The sequence below is a fragment of the Balearica regulorum genome, chromosome 2 (genome assembly GCF_011004875.1).
Source record: "Balearica regulorum gibbericeps isolate bBalReg1 chromosome 2, bBalReg1.pri, whole genome shotgun sequence".
Lineage (NCBI taxonomy): Eukaryota > Metazoa > Chordata > Aves > Gruiformes > Gruidae > Balearica > Balearica regulorum.
Window position 1 is genome coordinate 60,793,414 of NC_046185.1, and position 20,523 is coordinate 60,813,936.

A 20,523-nucleotide genomic window follows, 5' to 3' on the forward strand; every position below is an offset into this window, starting at 1 on the left:
ATCTAATAAAGTTCAATTAAATGTGTTAGAGTATTTACAGATTCTTTTTTTCAAATACAATATTCTTTCATATTAAGATACAAGTCACCAAAGAAAATTATGCTTTTCAAACTATGGATTGTCAAAGAAGTGATAACTTAGCTTTCCATATTTATGTCTTTCCAGTGAATGTCATACAAATTATGGTTCATTTTCTAGAGAAAGGAATGCTTTTTCTGACCAGCTGTGCTTTTGGGTTTCTGAAAGGCAGACTCCTTTCTTTTTCAAAAAACACGGATGCCAGAATCAGAAATTTCTTGGCAATTTGTGAATGAATAACTATAAATTTGCTGAATTCTCCTAGCAGTTTTTACAGCTTTTTTTTTTTTTAAAGAGCATATTTAATTTATAATACATATAATAGAGATATGCATAATGTATATGCATATATATAACATAAAAAAATTCTAAAAGGGCTTTCATATTGTGGCGTTTTTGTGTTTTGTTTTTGTTTGTTTGGGTTTTTTTTGTTTAAGTAATCTCACCTTTTGCCTCCTTAGGAGTGAGAACAGGTGTTTCTTTCTTATTCATACCTCAAAATACCTTTGAAGTTTTATGTATTTTTGTTCTAAAATCAACACAGAAATCTATAGACATATGGAAGTGATAATTTTGTCTCAAGTCAGGTGATGTGAATCTATCTGTTAAGATTCTGCATGTGGTTTTCTATAGAAACTACTTTTCTAGAAAAAGCATACAGAATCGGAAATGTACAGAACGGTATAATTAGTTTTGCAACAAATTTAGGTCAAGTACTTAAAGGGCAAAGACAGGGCCAGGAGAAGGGCAATCAAATCCCTTACATCACTTCTAAACAGATCTTTGTCACCCACTGTTCAATGAATCAGATGATTGTGGATCTGCTTGTGACTTGCATTAGTGAAAAATGGGCTGCAATGTTTCTGAGCTCAGATACATTGCATCAGTGTAAATGGCAATGCAGAGCCAGAATCTGATCAGCAGTGCTCTTGCCATTGGCTCACGCGTAATTAAAGCTTTAAAGAATGATAGATCAGGAACTGGGATTTCTCAGAGAAATGCTCTCTGGTTATGCTATACTTGTGGAAGAAGATAAAATTAAATTTTGAACAGGAAAAAAAAAACCCACAAAAAAACAGTTAAATTTTTGCCCCTTTCTTCTTTCAACATTCCAAAACTTAGAAACCCTACAGCATGAACCAGCTTCTCTGCCACAGTCAAATATGAGGATAATATCATTCCTTTGACTTCTCATGGACTTTTGTCATTCACTGAGAGCTGAGGGAGGAAGAGAACCCACATTCTTCAGAGTGATCAGTTAAATGGTGTTTCTGGAAACTCAAAAATTTAATCAACTCCTGTTTAAAGAAATCTATGCGGTAGGACACTGGAACACAAGATAAGAAAATATGCACAAAATATACTCCAAATTGCATTCCTCAAAGGACTCTAAACTGCAGTAGGAAACCAGATTCAGCCTCATTTGTTATTGTTTCCACCTTTCAGTTATTCCAATATTATGTCAACAGTACAGCATCAATGGTCCAGGCCTTATCTGAAGAATAAAATAGAGCCCCTTTTCTAGAGCACCACAAGGACTCACCTGGGCATCCCATGCACCTTTGCACTGAACACCCTACCCCTTTAATCTGCTTTATTCTTTGCACATGCAACGGTTGCCCATTGGCAAATCTGACCTTCTGGCCTCTGACCTCGGCCAGACTGTCTTTGGCCAAGAGCATGCCTCCAGCAACGCTGATGCCTGTATTGGGTGCAGGTCTCTTGAGAACCTGAATGTCGTGGATTTTAAACATCTGCCCCTCTGAGTAGATGCAGGATGAACAATGGGTTTTCAACATCTGTAAAAACTTTAAATCAGGGAGCTTTCAAATTCTTTGTACGTGAAGCCATTAGTTTAGTAATAGGATGGATATGACACCACATGGGCAAAAAAAGCTTAGACTAGAAATATTTTATCTTTTCTCTACTGACAAGAACTAAAGTAAATATTAGATCTCCCTTGTGCTTCTCTGTATCAGGATGGAGACTATTTCTTGAAGCTAGACCTTGAACCTGCAGGAGTGCTGAGGCTCACATAGCCACCAGCAGCAGCTTCTCTGCACTGTATCAGGCATTTTTTTCCAGCCTGGAAGTTGTACCTGTGATAACAGATGCAGCAACATGCAGCATTTTCTCTGCTTTTCTCAGAAAAGGCATGACTGACATATTTTATAATCCTGCTCCACAGAGTAGCAGATGGTGCCTACCCTTTCTTATCCTGTACAAGACTTGGTATTTCTTCTCTGTCAGTCATAAGACAGGTTTTTGATTTTTGCTGGCTGCACAAGCAATGGAATTTCATATAGCAGTAGTTGCTTCTCCTGTCAATCTCCTATCTCTTGAGGCCCAGACTTAGCAGAAGTCCTTAACTCTTGGTACAACTTTTTATGCCAAATGTAGCAAGCCCTGAATGATCACTGACTAACACTTTTCTTTAGAAGGACTGCCTCTCAAAGTATGTGCAAAATTAAAGGTAGAGGCATGCCATAGCAATTCAGCACAAAGATTAATCACTCTCCTTACCACTAGAACAAATGCATCTATTATTAGAAGGCCTGTGAACACCACAGAGAAACCTCAGAAGATGTATCCATGGTCATCCACCTTTTCAGTTCCACCTTGAAGTGAGATGACAGTCACATAGCAGATTACAGTACTACAACGCTCAAAATAGTACACCATACTACTCAATAGAGCACGTTCATTTAGGTTCAAAATGATGATCAGTTATCTTGAGGGACGTCATCGACTCCCTGTTACTGGAGGTTTTCAAGATGCAATTGGACAGGGAGCTAGATAATTTCATCTAGGGTTCCTTTCCCATGAAAGGTTGGACCAGATGATCTTTCGTGGTCCTTCCAACCTGGGCTGTTCTATGATTCTGTGATTCTGTGCCCAAACACCTGTTTCTCACTGTGTGATCCTGTTCTCTATTTGTCAGGGGAGTACAGTCTCACTGATTCCTCCACTCACACGAAATGTCATGAAATTCCTCAGGGACCTTTATCAAGAAACTACACTTACCACATGAGAGCTGACCTTTGGTGAGTTCATAGCACCCTGTGGAAAAAGGCAGAAATGGATATCTCAGAAAGATTAAAACTACTCAGGAGTAGAAAAGTCTAATAATTCATGCCATTACATACTCATCCAGGCTGAATGAGACAAAGCCTAGGAGACTATACAGTACCTGTAACTTCCTGGAATATTAGTGAAAGATTCCAGTACTGATAAACATGCCACAGATCTGACTTACTGCATTTGGCTTTAGCAGCAGTACTTTCTACTCTGCCCTTTTGCTATATTTCTTATAGGTGTGTCGTGCTGGTTTTGGCTGGGGTAGACTTAATTTTCTTGACAGTAGCTGGTACGGGGCTACACTTTGGATTTGTGCTGAAAACAGTGTTGATAACACAGGGATGTTTTCATCACTGCTCAGCAATGCTTACACAGAGCCAAGGCCTTTTCTGCTTCTCACACCACTCCACCAGCGAGTGGGCTGGGGATGCACAAGGAGTTGGGAGGGGACACAGCCAGGACAGCTGACCCCAACTGACCAAAGGGATATTCCATACCATATGACATCATGCTCAGCAATAAACTAGGGAGGAGGCTGGCGGAGGGGCTGCTGCTTGTGGACTGCCTGTGCGTTGGTCAGTTGGTGGTGAGCAATTGTTTTCATTTGCATCACTTGTCTTTCTTAGGTTTTATTTCTCTCTCTGTTATTTTCCTTTTCATTACATTATTATTATTATTACATTATTAAATTATCTCAATCTTTTTCTCACTTTTACCCTTCCAATACTCTTCCCCCCATTCTGCTGGGACAGGGAGTGAGTGAGCAGCTGTGTGGTGCTTAGTTGCCATCTCAGATTAAACCATGACAGTGTTTTTAGAACACAGTGATTTTCTTTTTTACTTCTAACCATCCGACTGAAATGTTAAAAATGAAGAAACAGAAGTAGATTTTGCTCTTTGAGTTTATACAATAATCTCCAATATATTTTTCTCTTATTTCTGAAAAGCCATTTATTTCACAAATTCTCCTAACTTTTCAGGTCTACAGGCTTGAAAGAGTATTAAGAACAGTGCAAAGACAGCATTTTAATTTATGCTGAAGTGGTTCGCTGAACAGACACTAAACTAATACTCTTAGTATTAGATTTAGGAGAGATTTCCCAATGAATGCTGGGAAAAAGAACCAAAAATATAGATATTCAACAGAACACAGAAACTTGGAAAGTAACTGGCTGACTGAGGGCTTACTTGTCATGGTTACAGATTATTTATTCACCTGTTCCCTTTCAAGTGTCAATCTCATGCTTTCAACTTCTACTAGATTTGGAGGATTAAATGTGCATATTCGCTAAGTTCCAGATGGGTTTGGCTCATGCTAAGTGGAACCATAAGACTGGTTGTTTCAAACCCAACAACAAATCCACATACGAATCTCTAACAAAAAGTCTTACCAACAATTCTCAGACTGTCTTCTTCAGATAACTCCTTGGATGTTTTATGTCAGCATCTTTGCTCTGAAACATTCCCACCCCTTTGCAATGCCTGCCATAGATATTTTTGCACTTAAGTTTTGAATATCTTGGACACAACAGGGGTTTTTTATGTATCACATGGGAAGTAGGTAAAATCTCTACATTTAGAAGTTAAAGCATTATCCTCAAACACACATCAATTTCTAGATGAAGACTAAGTCCTGCTTATCATTTCACTCCCTATTAATCTCATTCTTATATTCCAGTAACAACCTTATAACAAGCACACAGTACTTCTTAGAAATTATTCCATGACAATAATGAACATCATGTTAGCCATCAGTAAAAAAGTTGTTAAAAGTCAGCATATCTTATAATATTGTATTGTCTCGCTATTGAAGAGTGCACAATGAAGACTGTGCATAAAATTGCACAATGGACTGTTGCAACAAAGAATTAGTTATTGCTTAGTTTCTGTTAGCTATAATATCTAGAAATAAGGTGAAATAATACATTAAATTTGCAATAAATAAAATCCATTAAAAGACTATATTATTAAAAGACTATAAATAAAACTTTGAGAGTAAATGTATTGGGTTTGTGTGGCAAGGTTTTGGTACCGGGGGGGCTGGGCTACAGGGGCGCTTCCCCCATGTCTGACAGAGGCAATGCCAGCCGGCTCCAAGACGGACACACTGCTGGCCAAGGCCAAGCCAATCAGCGCCTCTGTGATAACATATTTAAAAAGGAGAAAAAAACAAGTTAGGGAGAGTTTTTGGAGCCAGAGAGAGGAGTGAGAAGATGTGAACATCTGCAGACACCAAGGTCAGTGCAGAAGGAGGGGGAGGAGGTGCTCCAGGTGCTGGAGCAGAGATCCCCCTGCAGCCCCTGGTGAAGACCATGGTGAAGCAGGCTGTCCCCCTGCAGCCCATGGAGAGAGGATGAGGGGGTGTAGAGATTCCACCCGCAGCCCGTGGAGGACCCCATGCCGGAGCAGGTGGAGGCACCTGAAGGAGTCTGTGGCCCATGGGAAACCCACGCTGGAGCAAGCTCCTGGCAGGACCTGTGGCCCCATGGAGAGAGGAGCCCACGCCAGAGCAGGTTTGCTGGCAGGACTTGTGACCCTGTGGGGGACCCCACGCTGGAGCAGTTTGCTCCTGAAGGTCTGCACCCCATGGGAGAGACCATGCTGGAGCAGTTCATGAAGGACTGTAGCCCGTGGGAAGGACTCATGTTGGAGAAGTTCATGAAGAACTGTCTCCTGTGAGAGGGACTCCATGCTGGAGCAGGGGAACGATGAGAGGAGTCCTCCCCCTGAGGAGGAAGAAGTGGCAGAAACACCACGTGATGAACTGACCGTAACCCCCATTCCCCATCCCCCTGTGCCGCTGAGCGGGGAGGAGGGAGAGAAACCAGGAGTGAAGTTGAGCCCGGGAAGATGGGAGGAGTGGAGGGAGGTGTTTTAGGATATGATTTTATTTCTCATTGCCCTACTCTGTTTTGCTTGGTAATAAATTAGATGAATTTTTTCTCTTAGTTGAGTCTGTTTGCCTGTGACGATAATTGACAAGTGATCTCTCCCTGTCCTTATCTCGACCCACAAGCGTTTCGTTATACCTTTTCTCCCCTGTCTAGTTAAGGAGGGCAGTGATAGAGCGGCTCTGGTGGGCACCTGGCCTCCAGCCAGGGCCCATCCACCATAGTAATATTGTTACTGTGAAGAGAAAAAAAGGCAGGCACCATTGAGTTTGTTCCTCCATCACTCCATCTTTTTTCTTTTTCTAGTTTTTGTAACCCAATAGGATGCTGAAAAACCTGAACAATATACAAGTGAAAGATGCTATATCATTGCTACTTCAAGAGAATGTCTTCAATTGTCCCAAATTTCACATTGGTTATCAGAAATTAATATTATGAAAGATGGAACTTGTGCTTGCGAGCTGAATGTTTATCAGGCAATTGCAAATGAGGTAACTGTTAGGGAAGGGTACACCTCTGATCTTGAGGCCCAGGAATCTAACTGGAAAGGATTCAAAGATTTATGCATTTAAGATAGCTATTAGTGCAGAAAGAAATGAGACTGGATGAAGTGTTTCCATCCAAATCTTTTCTGATTAATAACTGTGGTTTTGTTAAGGTGGAAACAGTTTGCCTTTCTTGAAATAGATTTCCCAGCAGAAATCTAGGATCTAACTTGAAAAAAAATGCTGGTTTTGTAAAGTTCTCCCTTTCGTTTCTGGCAGAAATTAAGAATTCTCACAACAGAAAGGAGAAAAACCATTCAGAGCAGCATCTATCAAACCAGCCATTTCACAAACACTCACTAACATGCAAATACATGACGTTGAAAATATGTTATCTATCCAAAACATACTAAGTGCAAAAAGGGCAAAGCAATCAAGCCAGAGGAATTCAAAAGCACAACAGTATTTTTAATTTTTTTTGAAAGAACAAAATATAAAAAAGAAAATCTTTTCACATTGAGCAAACAGAAAGGAAGGACTAAGTAAAGAACAGATTTGCTGAGTGAAGAGCTCTATCCTGCCTTCAAAACACATTAACATCCAACAGATCATAAGAACTGTATAACGTGCATCAATTTTGTGACAACACTTAGCTGATGTCAGTGTCGGTTAATATTTCAGAGGCAGTTGTCATTAAACCCTTTGCCTTAAACAATTAAAATAAAAAAGGGTGTGTGTGAAAGGTTATAAGCCAGTTGTGTTAGATTTATCTAATTGCTTTCTTCTTCTGGCCATGTACAGTGCGTAGTTTATTTTATAACTAAGCAATGAACCACAAGCTGCATGGCAGCTATTCTTGTGGGAGCCAGTCTGAAAGAAGTTGCCCAAATAGCACACTTCAGTGCATCTGCACTGTATGTTGCCTTGGAACGGGGAATCAGTAAAAGAGTATTATGCATGTGACTGGAAGAAGAAAAGCTGGGATCTGAGCAGTAAATGTCACCAAAATTCATTTTGTGTGTTCAGATTTACCAGCATGAAAACAACATTACTGCTCCTCTGTCAGCAAAAATGATGTTCTGCAAGTATTTGCAGGTCCCATGGCAAAGGTTTCTCTTGTTACATTCCTGCACAGGAGATCTGCTCTTTGTCACCTTCAATTTGACATTTTATAGGGATTAGGAACATAAATCAGAAAGAAAAGCGTATAATGCATTGTTTTCTCCCTGTGGCTGACTACTGCTAATCTTAAGTCAACAAATGTCAGATTTCAATTTTACTGAATTACTGCATCACAGACTGCAAAAATCAATCTTGGTAGGTTTTATTGTTCTAATTCTTTCATATACAATGAGTGAGGGAAAAACTAATTTTCCTATACCTGCCTGACACCTGCTTACAATAATGATTTTGAACATCCGATTGAAGCAATCAGAATTGCCAAAATATACTGGCTACACAGAGTACTTTATTATTATTATTATTATTTTTTATGAAGGAAGATCCCCCATTATGACTTGAGGCATTTTCTCTCTTTAGAAAAAACAGAAGACTGCTCTAGAAATTGACCATATATCACCGAAATAAATTAAAGTCCTAGCAAATACTTTATTATGCTGAAACTTTTTCATGGACACTAATGTGAACATAAATAAAAGCCAATGACTTCAAGGATATATGAATTTCAAAGTTATTTAGGAATTACTCTAACAAGAAAAGTATAAGGAAACCCCAGTCTTTTGCAAATTAAGATTTTGTCTTAGAATTTTAATGTTAAGTACCTTTTACCTTCCATACTTTATAGGTGTTATCCTGTGTGATAAGGAAATAGCCACTGAATCAAAATAAACATTATTTAATTTAAGCACATCATTATTCAATACAATCTGAGCAATGTGTTAAGAAGCTTTCACACTTAACACCGCTACTTAAGTGTGCTTATAATGTCACTGCCCTCCTTATTGTGGATTAAATTGATGCTGATTCTTCTTAAAATGTTTCTTTTGGGAGTGCTTCTTGCCAATTTTCACAGTGATCTTCACAGTTTTGCTTGACCCAAAGCCCTCTGAAATCTTCCATGAACTTTAAGATCTCTGAACCATACTGATTTAATTTTTTTAGTTATTTTTCCTATATCCAGCAATGTAACTAAAGTTAGCATAGGAGGAGAGGTTGAATTGTCACAATCAATCCCCAGAATGTATTTAAAACTTTTAAAAAGCCATGTGTTTTGCAACTGATTTTACAAGGATATAAATGAGTGTTGAATACGTCTCCTAAAGCAAAACAAAACAAGGAATTAGTACCGGAAGAACAGAGTGAACTTTAGGCTTCAGACAACAGACGAGAAAACAGCAATTGCCGTGGTTCAAATGCCATCTGTATTTGCAGCAAACCTTGGAAAAACAGGTCTGCTGCTGCTGCTGCCCCTGCTGAGGCTGGGGTGGGGGTTAGGCAGTGTCCCAGGGCAGCTACTCCCAGCCGCCTTCAAGCCGGCACACCGGCTGCCGAGTCAGCACCCTCATCCCCTGTACCTTTGCCAGGGCAGCAGGCGCAGCAAAGCCAGCGTTCTCCAATTTTCCCCTTGCTCTCTAGGCAACTCTGCCATTTCTCTCCCCTTCCTATGCCAAGAGAACCCCATGTCCGGCCTAGCTTCCACTTCTCACCTTCAGGCTGGCAAAATTACGTTCTGACGTACACTGGGGAGAAGCCTTGAGTCAAGGGGGCACTGGAGCCACTTCAGACCGATTCTGAAATTATGCTTTCTCTGGGTTAACGCAGACGAACCTTTCATGCCTAGTAGAATCTGTCACCAAACAAACACACACCACCACAATATTTATTGAGTAGCTAGGCATGAAATAAGGTTAAGGAGGTTAGCCAGAATTTGTAGGCTATAAAATTTCAGGGGATTGTTAAGTTCACACTTGGTCAGCCAACGTGACTTGCATATTAAGCCAGAACCTTGTACAACAATTCCAGGGCTTAGTCCAAGTGTTTAGAAGACCATGTAATAGAGTTTCACACAGCAGATCAATATCTGCTTCGCCTTTTGAAACGACTCCACTAGTTCTCACTGGATAATGAGACTGGGAGCTCCTTTTCACCTCCTGATCCAAAGCCCATGGAAGCCCACATAAATACTCCGGTTGAATTCTAGGAGCTTTGGACTGGGTCTCAAATGATAAAACATGATAAAGTTGCTCTAAAGAGCAATCATTAGGGTTTCTCTGAAAAACAATTCATAAGATCAAGCTCTATTTTTCCAGACCAGGATGATGGACTACACAAAGACGTCTGTGTTTGACTGAAAGCATTTGCCTGCAGCTGCTGTGTTTCCTACTGGTAATAAACCAAACAAAATGGCAACATTTTGTAAATATAATAAAAATCTTGTAGTAAATTAAGTTGTGAGTGGTAGATTCACCACTGCCTCACTAGATCATTACAATAAAGACTCTCATCAACAATGATTCATATGACGTTCTGCATACACAGTAATAAACAACTAATATCAGGAATTCCTTATAAGTTCTCAACAGCCCCCCCAAAAGACACTTTTTGTTTGTTTGTTTTAAACACATAATAAAATGTAACACTAATTGTACCCATATAAGGCACTTTAAACCCATGAAAGTATATCCACTTGAGGGACATTGTATCACTGTAACTATAACAACATTCAATAGCTAGCTTGAAAACAGGTTTTTCATTCTGATGGAAAATCCATGAATTAGAATGAAGAAAAAAAGTTTTCCATTAAAAATATATGGAGAGAACACTCAAAAGTTGACAGAAGCATGAGGTTATAAAACCATTTTATCTTATACTGCATAACTTTTAAATAATTCTAAGAATATCTCTACTGAAAAATGAAACATTCCATTCTGAAATGTTCCAGTAGTTCCATTTTGACTTCAGCAGGATATTATTTCCTTGTCTTAAATGTTACCAAATTGACATGTTTCTAAAAATATTTTGCTTTTGTCAAACTGGCATTTCCTCATGTACAAATGGCATACCAAAAACATCCTTGGCCTGTTCAATGGCACAGGTCAAGCAGTGCAGCCTTTCTAAACAGACAAGGCACAGTGACCTTTCATACCTTACACAAGGTATGTTCTGCTAACAGTGCTATTTTTTTTATTACTTTTTTACCTAAATTGTTACTGTGGAAATGAAAGAATTATCAGCTTCAGTGATACACGTTATGCTGTCATAAACTCCCTTCTTGGTGCTTCTTATTTCATAATATATTTATCTACAAGTTCTTCTCTATGCTTGACATGAACCAGCTTTCAGTGGCAAATATTCTGAACTGGGAGACAGAGAACATAATCTCTTTTTCTCTTGTTTGTACCGTTTGCTTACATACACCAAAATGCAAACTCTGAGCCTCTGAATTTCACTGATGAACAAACCAGTATTACTGTTAAAGTATTTTTAAGGTTATTTGTTTAAAAAGTATCTTGCTGATGCTGAAATACAACTAACCTTTACAACAGCTACATTAATGAATGGAAGTGTGCTACACACTGGAGCAACGATGTAAGAATTCTGAACTTGAATCCTCAGATGGTGATTACTGGTCTTTTGACCTGCATGTATTTTATGGTAAATAATGGATAATGTTGTGTTGTTTAGACTTTTCCTCCAAGGGGGTGTGTGTTGCAGGATTCATACAGATTTTTTTTTTTTTTTAAAATGACTGAGAAAAAAATAGTGAAGTTCTATTGGTTGAGGGACAATTTAGGATAGTTGAGGGATAATGTTGAAGTGATAAAATATATCTAGTTCAATCTTCAGAACAAGTTTATTGTAGCAATATGGCTGCTATGATGTTATTTCAAACAATTAAACAGAAAAATGCATTTATCTGTCATAAGAGCTCAGTCTTCTGTATGAGATGCCGACCTAGAAAGCAGAGAAAAACTAACAAAAATATTCAATTTACCCTTAATTTTTTTTCTACAATAAATGTTTTACTTGCAGTCTTCATTTGCTCAATAGCATTAAAAGTTAAAAGTCCTGGGGGTTTTTTGGTTTGGGTTGGGTTGGGTTGGGGTTTTTTTTTAAGGTTGTGTGTCTGCATGCACACGTATGTCTGTCTTTCTTAGTCTTGCGTTATTTAACGAACATGTAAAATCTCGGCAGCCGTGAGCCCGAATTGTGGCGGTATAGAATCTCAGGGAGGGAAGAGGCTGGGATCGCTGCCAGCCACTACACTACACATTGATAGCAAAGGCAGTCAAGTGCCCATCTGCTTGCTTCAGAAGTATTTTTCTTGCAGACAAGAGCGGAAAAGAAGCACTTAGTTAAGCTCAGTAATGAACTGATTAGGCTGGTTGTGAGGCCGATAGAAACGAACAGCCTGTCCATTAGCAGTCAGCTCATGTGATAATGCAAACCCATCCGGAAACAGCGAGGATAACTTCGTCAGTGTTTAAGGAGTAATTTGAAGTGAAGAGTAGTATTGTTTCTTGAGGGCTTCTGAACTACGGTAGCGAGCGCACAGTAAAATAAAATCACTAAAGACAAAATAAAGCAAGACAAGAAGCAACTCCCATCTCCTCCCTTAAATAATAAACTAAATCCTCTGCCGCTGTTCTGGGGGAAGTCTGGCAGACAGCATTAGTACAAGGCCAACATAAATTCCAGTGAAATAAAAAAATGGTACTGAAGATTTCGCCTTGTGGTTTAACGTAGCAAAAAAATGAATTAAAAAAATCAACTCTCAAGCTTTCCTCCCAAAGCCACAGGAGATGATCAGAGCAACTATGCTGATGGGCACTGTTCCGAATGAGGGATGGAGGCAGAGCTGGGCCCATGAAATGTAACAGATTTCTACCATTTAGTTAGGAGACAAAGCCTAAAAAGGCCATACATCTCAAAAACAGATATTTTTGTTCCACCTAAGTGGCCTAGCATACGTGTGGCTGCGTTAGCCAGCACTTCGTGCTCCATGAGGGAGGGTGGCCCCAGCCCTCCTTTCAGGGACCTCAGTCAGCTCCGCTCAGTTTTCCACCTGCACGTCTGCCACCAGCACTCCTGGATGACACTTTGCTGGATGCTGAAATTGCTAAAAATTATGTAAGTCATATTTCATTGTTGCGCGCTGTAAAACATCTGATACACTTTGATCTGTGTTAGCACCAAGACTCTATTACACGGATCAGACAGAAGCAGTTTGCTGAAACATATTGACCAAAAAAGCATTATAAAAATGCAAACCTTTTTAAGGGATGGTGAATATAAAAAAATAAATCAATAGTAACAGTTTCCTATTAAACATAATGCTAAATATATCGATGTTCTGGGTTTTTTTACTATTTTCTACCTACTGGTACCTACAGACTCCATTTATATCTCTCTGTTTTTTGGGTTTGTATTTTTGTTTGTTTGTTTGGTCTGTTTTGTTTTGTTTTTGTGAACTATATGCAAAATAAGAATTGATTTGGATGGAGAATTGCCTACAAAACTAACAGCCATCTGGCTGTTGGAAAACCCAGAACAACTTTCTTCTGAATTACTGGGCTGACCACTGCTTAACTGGCAATTTTCAGCAGCAGTTCCCAGTTTACTGCAAAGTTAACAATGTGTTTCTTTATTTTTTCCAATAAACAGAATTGACAGCTTGCAAAATTTAAGATAAATCACTTATACAGACTCCCTAAACTGTCCATAGCCTCCCTACTGGTAGAAAATTCTTTAGCAATTGGTGGTTGGGGTTTTTTTGTTTGTTTGGGGGTTTTTGTTTGTTGGTTTGTTGTTTTTTTTTTCCTCAGGACTGCACAAGAAATAGAAAATCAACCAAAGACAGGGATATGTGACTTTGACTTACTGTTATGGCTTTCCTCTAAGAAGAGAGGGAGGGAACTTCAAACATTAAAGGTAAAACTCCACCCCAAATTTCCCTGCTCCTCACCCCAGTTCATGTATCTGAAAGGATTTAAGCAGAATCTAGTCACCTGTATGCTGTCAGCAGAATTGCGCTCAGTCTGAAAGTGGTAATTAGGGATTGCAGCTACACACTGAACAAAAACCAAAGCAACCATCTCAAATGTTTTGAAAACTGAAAACATAGCTTTTCAGACAGCCTAAATAGATACCTATTAGTGAGACAGAATCTCTGGCTGGGGATTTCAAGGGAATGCCTGTGAAATTCTGAGATTTGAGTTTTAAAACAAGCTCGTCATCTCAACACTTCCCATCACCTAACCCGTCTCTAACTGGACAATGAGCAAACGTTGGCTTCTGGCAGCTCCTGCTCATTCTGCTGTCTGGTGTGGACCCTGTTTGAAAGTGCTTATCTTTCCCCATGCACTGTCCAGAAAGCCTAAAAGCTCTTTACTTTTTTTAAGGTCCTACAATTTTGTAGGGATTTATCTTGCCTTCCCTGAAAATGTTTCTTTGCTATTCATATACCAAAGTGTAAGAAACTGATATATTGTCTGTCTTCAGTTTCTCACTCTGACACAAACTTTCTGCCAGACCTTGAGAAACCACAATATCTTTCAATCGTATTATTCATACTTCTAAATATTTTAAGTAGGATGAGAGTTCCTTTATTTATTTCTTTGTTTTAATGTGCTTGTGCAAAACTCTGAGTACAATAGCTTCACCCTGAATCGCGATGGGGTCTCTCTGACACAAAAATGAATAGATTTCTGCCCTTTCTGACATACACTCAAATCTTTCCAGCACTAATATAAAACCAGATGTCCACAAGTCAATGGCATCTGCTATGCACTCCTGCAAACCAAAGATTTGCTTCTCAACAACTGGAAGCTTAAAACTGCTTAAAAAACTGCTTCTATCCTGTACAGGGCACGTGCACACACTGTACATGGAAATAGGCATGCAGATACTAGAACATGAAAAGTTTAATCAGATGAAAGAAACACCCCAAAAAGGATGATTTTTAATTCCTATGGTTAGTGAGTTGGCTGGGAATTTTTAATACAATTTTGGATTTTGTGGAAGCTTTTAATAATAAAGGTTATGCAGCATATTATATCCCTGTCTACACTACTGCTAGTGCCAGCCATCATAGACTCTCTTTAGCTCAAATGAACAGCAGCATAACAAATTGAAAAATAAACAAGATGACACTAGCCAGCACTGACCAACAGAGATTTTAATATATATATTTTCAAGCATTATCACAGTATGGATTTGCAGATGTTCTTTAAGGTATTTCTTTTAGGAATTAACCTTCATGTCACTGCTGATTTTTTGTTTTCTTGCTTTGACAGCTTCTGCAGACTGACAACAAAAGTGTCACATCTAATATAACATCATAAATTATTCTGAAGCTTACAGTATCCAATTTCTTCATATCCATATCATCTGACATTATCTATCCATCATTAAGCTAGTAATTGGAGTGATCTTTGATTCATTAATTGTTCTGTATTTAATTATTATCTTCTGCAATGAGGAAAATGGAAGCTCAGCAAAAAGAAAGTAGAACCCACATAATGCACATTTTTAATAAAAAGATTTTTAGCCATTATTTGATATTAGGAAAATGGGACACTATAGCCTTATTTATAACTCTTAGCTCCTATGTAACTGATCATTCATAAACAGATACTATGATATATTACAATGATTTTCACACGCTCACATTCTAAGCTTTTCATAATTTTCCTGCTAAGCTTTTGCATTAATTTCCCATTTCAACATTTTATTTCTGTCTTGGGCCATAAAAACATAATTGTTACCACTGAAGTTGCAGCTCTTCTATTCCCAAAAGGCCAATTCATTTTACAAAGCACATACACTGTACAGCTTCCTGGCCTTCATTTTCCATCATCAAATGTTAACACTACTTGGAGGAAACTTTAAGTTAGGAAAACGCCAATGAATACTGAAGATGGCTCCTATAATAAGGATTTGCTGCTCAGCATAACAAAACAGAGCTTTTATTGGAACCCATTTCCCAGAGTTGAGCTATGTGATCTACGAGCTATTAAAAAAGTAGATTATGTTTTCCACAGCACCATGGGCATAGGAGAGTTAATTTCCACAGCAAACCATACAACGAGATGAAGTAGACAGTAACTAATGCAAACTGTTCCAAAGCCAGCCAGTAGTCCGAGTTCTTATATGTCCTCAATGTTTCTACATCTGGATCCATTACAAAAAAGTATCCAGATAAGGAAAGAGGGGGGTTTTGTGTGGGTTTTTTTGTTTGGTTGGTTTTGTTTGTTTTGAAAGCATACATGGTTCAAAATAAGTTGGGTTTAACATATAATGTAAGATTTACTTTTATTTTTTCGGAAAAAATGGGCATGATCCATTCTTTGGATCTTCTTACCAATTAATTAAAAATAGTATCTGTAACACTACTGTTAAAGTTGGTGTAAGTCTGTGTAACACTGTTGACTCTAAAGGTCTTAGAGGCCCTGGGATTCTGAGGAGAGACATGTTTGTGAAAGTGATGCATGAGATTTACTGGTATAGGGAAAGAATAGGATAGGACAGCATTTTCTCACAACATTTCATAATCTCACACTCACAAAATATAGGTAAAGGATCTCATCTTCATGATGCACAGTCATCACCATGCGTTTTAAAAATAGTCTTCATGAATCACATCATAAAGAACAAGAAAATATATATAAAAATAGGAGAGAATGACTGTAGAAGGAAAAAAAGCATAGAAAAAGAATAAATAGCAATAGATATTTGAAGCTCACCATGGTGTACAAAGCTTTTCAAGTGACTTCAAAGCTTCTGACAAACAGTTCCAAGGGAAAACTGTAAAATGGATGATCTGAATATTAAGGTGAACTTGATCGACTAATGCAAGGTTTAAAAATTACTTTCACCACAGGGGAAAATTTGGATAAAGTAAAACTCAGTTAATGATCTGTGAAAGTCAGTGATAGATGATTATTTTTTTTTTTTTTTAAGAGGAAATAATCAATACCTTACCAAATGCAACTTGCAGGGCTCATGCTTCAGTTAGATACAAATTATTCCATGCAACAACACTGTGTTCCGGCATAAGAAAATGTAAGTCTAGTACTTCCTTTGACAAAATGATTTTTTTATCATATAGTAAGTAAAAAATTAAGAAAATAAAACCCAGATTCTTTTTAAAAAATTAGTTAACTTAGAAATAGATTTTGAAGCTTTTAAGTCTTTTGATTTCAGTCCTCACTAAAAACCACAATGCACTTGTCATTTCCCACCATACTTGCTTAATGAATTTGAATAACAAAAATTTTAAACCATGGCAATATATTGGCTTTCCTTCAAATTTAATTCATTATATGCTTATGATGTACTTTGCACCACTATATTGCTAATACCTAGGTGGACAGAGTAATTTATTTAAGATAAAAAGAACTTCCTTCACTGTGATGTAACTCAAATGAATCCTGCAGTTAATAGAAACTTACTGAAGTGCAGTTTTGTTTATTTATTTTACTGAAGAAATCACTCTGATTTTTTTTAACTCTTTTCATATAATGAAATGGAACTATTTTTTTAAGTACTTTGCATAAAGTAAAATCATTTTCTCGTGACTGTTTTTGAGAAGACAGGAGAAATTAACTGGAACAACTTGACAAATTCAATATGAATTTGTGAAATGTGGTCAGTTCAAATCCGTATTTTGAACAGTTTGTTGTGTTGGGTTTTTTTTAATAAATTAGTTATTCTGCCATCAAAATCTGGTTCTACTCCCCAAATGGTCTACTTATTTCCTACTTTCTGATTCATGAAAAGAACCTTTAACATCATCTCATTACCCACACTTTGTGAAATCCTAAAGATTACATCAGTGTCAAATTTGTTGTATTTTCCTTCTAGTTTTTTCTAGGTGAATTTCCTCAGCTCCAAGTCAAAATGTATCAAAGTATTCTTTCCCACCCTTCCGTGCCCAAGAAGTATAATAAGATATGCTTAAAGTAAATAGCTGGCCCACTATTTTTTTTTTTTTTTTCCTCAGAATCCTTGAAAAATCCATAAATGTGGGAAATATCAAACACATGAAAAAGAAATACCAAGTATCTCTTAAAACATAAAATACAGAAACACTGCAACAAACACTGTGGAACCCGTAAGTGTTCTGCCCACCTAGTGTGGCATCTGTAGTCGGTTACAGCCAATAGCTGTTTCAGTAGAAGATACAACACTACGTATTACTTAGTTATAGAATAATTTTTCTTCAAGTAAGATTTCGTCCTATTTTCCTGACACTACAGGTTAGTTTATGCCCACAGGGGATTTTCTTTTAAGTCTGGACTCTCCCGTTATCTTCAACACTGTATGGACTTATGTTTGTATGGATAGACAGGAAAGGAGATAGATAGAGATAGAAATACAGATAAATTATTTAAAAGGTCAGATTTCATTTTGTTCCACATGTAGACCCATTTCAGCCCCCTCAGCTCATGACTTCCCAGTATATTTCAATAAGAACATTCACTATGATTTTTGGAATTAAACCTTTTATTTTTAAGCAATTATATCAACCACCATATCAACCACCACCACTTATATATAAGCCACTACCTTTATTTGTTGTAAAATTTACTTTTATTTCTAAATACCAGGTGCACTTACTCATCTGATGTATGTTTATTATCCAAAATAGAAAGTCCATGCAAAAAACTTGGCTTGTGTTGAAAGGTCACAAGCCAAGTGAAAACCTTTAGGTCTATTAAACAGTAGTTTAAACTGAACTGTTGTACATTTTGCTACCTTTAAAGCTGTCTTCATACTTGTGCTCTTTCATTTTATTTTTTTTTCTTCTGTGTTTTCCACTGGGGAGTAAAAGCATCCCACAAACTTTTATATCAGTTCTTTTCTGCATGCCATCTATTTTTAAACCATAGTAGTTACTCTTTGAGAGTATAAATACTGTTCTGACTTCCCTTGCCAACCTTGCTACACTCAATTTACAAATCCTTAATGTAATACATTAAATATCCTTTCCTTTTAACCATTCATAGCCTTGCCTGATGGGCTTATTTGATGATCTTTTTGTTTCTTATGAAAATAATATAATGAGCAAATATAAAAAGTAAATCCTTCATAAAGCTAGACTAATGCACTCAGCAAAACCCAGGAAGACTAAACACTGCAAACACTGTTCCCATTACAAAGGCAGTCAGGAATGAAAACTTGAACAATTATAATCCTAACTCAATTAAACAAAGCAGATCAGCAAACACTTATTTTCCCCATTAAGAATACATACAAAAGCTTTTGCAGCAGTGTTTTTCACTTCCTACCCAAGTCACCCTGATTTTGCATACAAAATCAGATCTGAACTCCTCCTGTAGCTGAATTCATGTTCCTAGCAGGAACAGATTAAAATCATGGAATCATAGAATGGTTTGGGTTGGAATGGATCTCACAGATCATCTAGTTCCAACCAAATCTTTTAACACCAGGTCTTTGGGCCCAGTCAAGGAGGCATGATTCTCTCAGACTGGAAATTAATGCAATTCACACCAATATATCACAGAGTAGTGACCATTCAGTCTCTTCTGTGCTTGTAAATAGGAGAAGTCCGTTTAAATCAAAAAGCATTACCAGTTGAGAAATGCTGATTTAGTTATTCAGTTATTCAAATCAAACTAATGTGGTGATTCTCTGTACATAGTGTGTGCTGTAACACAGAGTCTCCTTAAAGAACTTTAGTTCGAGGTGAAGAATGCTACCTAAATCATTTGTGTTTTCTTTAAATACTTAGAACCATATTTTCCAGAAGGATTTTTAACAGCATCTCCAAAATTTATCACTATCTTTGCAATATTAGTAAGTGTTAAAGGAAGTTATCATGCACTTGCATATACAAGTATACTTGAATACATTATGAAAGAGCACACATTGCTGCTGCTAAATTTTGTCAAACCTTATTTCCACCCACGAGTCAGTCCATAAAGGAGGGACACACTATTTCTTGCTCAAATCAGCACTCTGAAATCACCAGAAAAGGGGGCATGCTTGAATACTATGGTAAATAATCTATGCTAAAAATCAGGAGCTACTTTGCAGCAAGGAAATTTTAACTTCTATCCTGCTCTGAATCTGCATAAGTTAAAAAAAAAAAAAAAAAGCAGCAAATTGGCTCTGAGCAAGACATTACTTTTTTTTTTTTTTTTTTTTTTTTTTTCCTTACCCAATTTAGGATGGCAACCATTTCAGACCTAAAAATAATGCATGGAACTTCTTAGGAATTTTAATTTTCTGAAATGAGCAAAATAGGGACAGTCACAAAATGAAGCATAGGCAATACAGAAGACTGAAGAAAGCAGTTCTCAACTGTACGACTATTGTTAATATTTTGCAAGCATTAGCAATAAACTAAAAATTACTATACTTTTTTTCATAATGTTGCATTTCAGCTCACTAAACAAATTACCGTAATTGGAGATTAGTAGGTCACCTCAAATTGTTATAGTACCATCTAGAATTGCCAATGAAAATTAGGTATCCACTGTAGCCTCCATTTTTAAAGAGCTTGCAATTAAAGTTAAAAGTATGACAAGCCTAACGTGGGAGAGAAACGCACCTTTATAAATAGAATGCTAGGAAGTACAGAGATCACTAACTACATGACACATCCAGGAGCACCCACCACACTCTTTACACTTATTTGGGTGTGGGTGACACTGGATCCCATGATGCACCAAACACTGCCTCCCAGTTGTTCTCCCAGTTTTCTCACTGGGAGAGGGAATTGCTGTAGATCACAGTGAGGAAGGATGGAGCAGGGCAAGAGGGCACCAAAGGGTGGATGGAGCTCTACAAAACAGAGGGAATACATCCCTCTGAGCAGATGTCACAGTGGTCATGAAGGAAAGGTCAGATGGGATGCTGCCTTTGCCTTCACTGGCAGCCTCACTTTGCCATCACCTCTCAGCATCCTTAAACATCCAGGCCAAACAATTTAGTAACACTGAGAAAAGCTGTACTTAAAAAGTGAATCTTGTCATGTCTGCAGCAAAGTCTACCTAGTTACAAAG

The 20,523-nt window shown here is 37.7% G+C and overlaps 1 long non-coding RNA gene across 1 annotated transcript in view; it reads left to right on the plus strand.

The window, feature by feature from the left end:
- LOC142600410 (uncharacterized) overlaps positions 1-20,523 on the plus strand; it is a 321,258-nt gene that overhangs the window by 73,647 nt on the left and 227,088 nt on the right. The window contains exon 2 of the long non-coding RNA XR_012833880.1: positions 5,548-5,731. This is a non-coding gene — a long non-coding RNA (uncharacterized LOC142600410). The remainder of the gene's footprint in view (positions 1-5,547; positions 5,732-20,523) is intronic.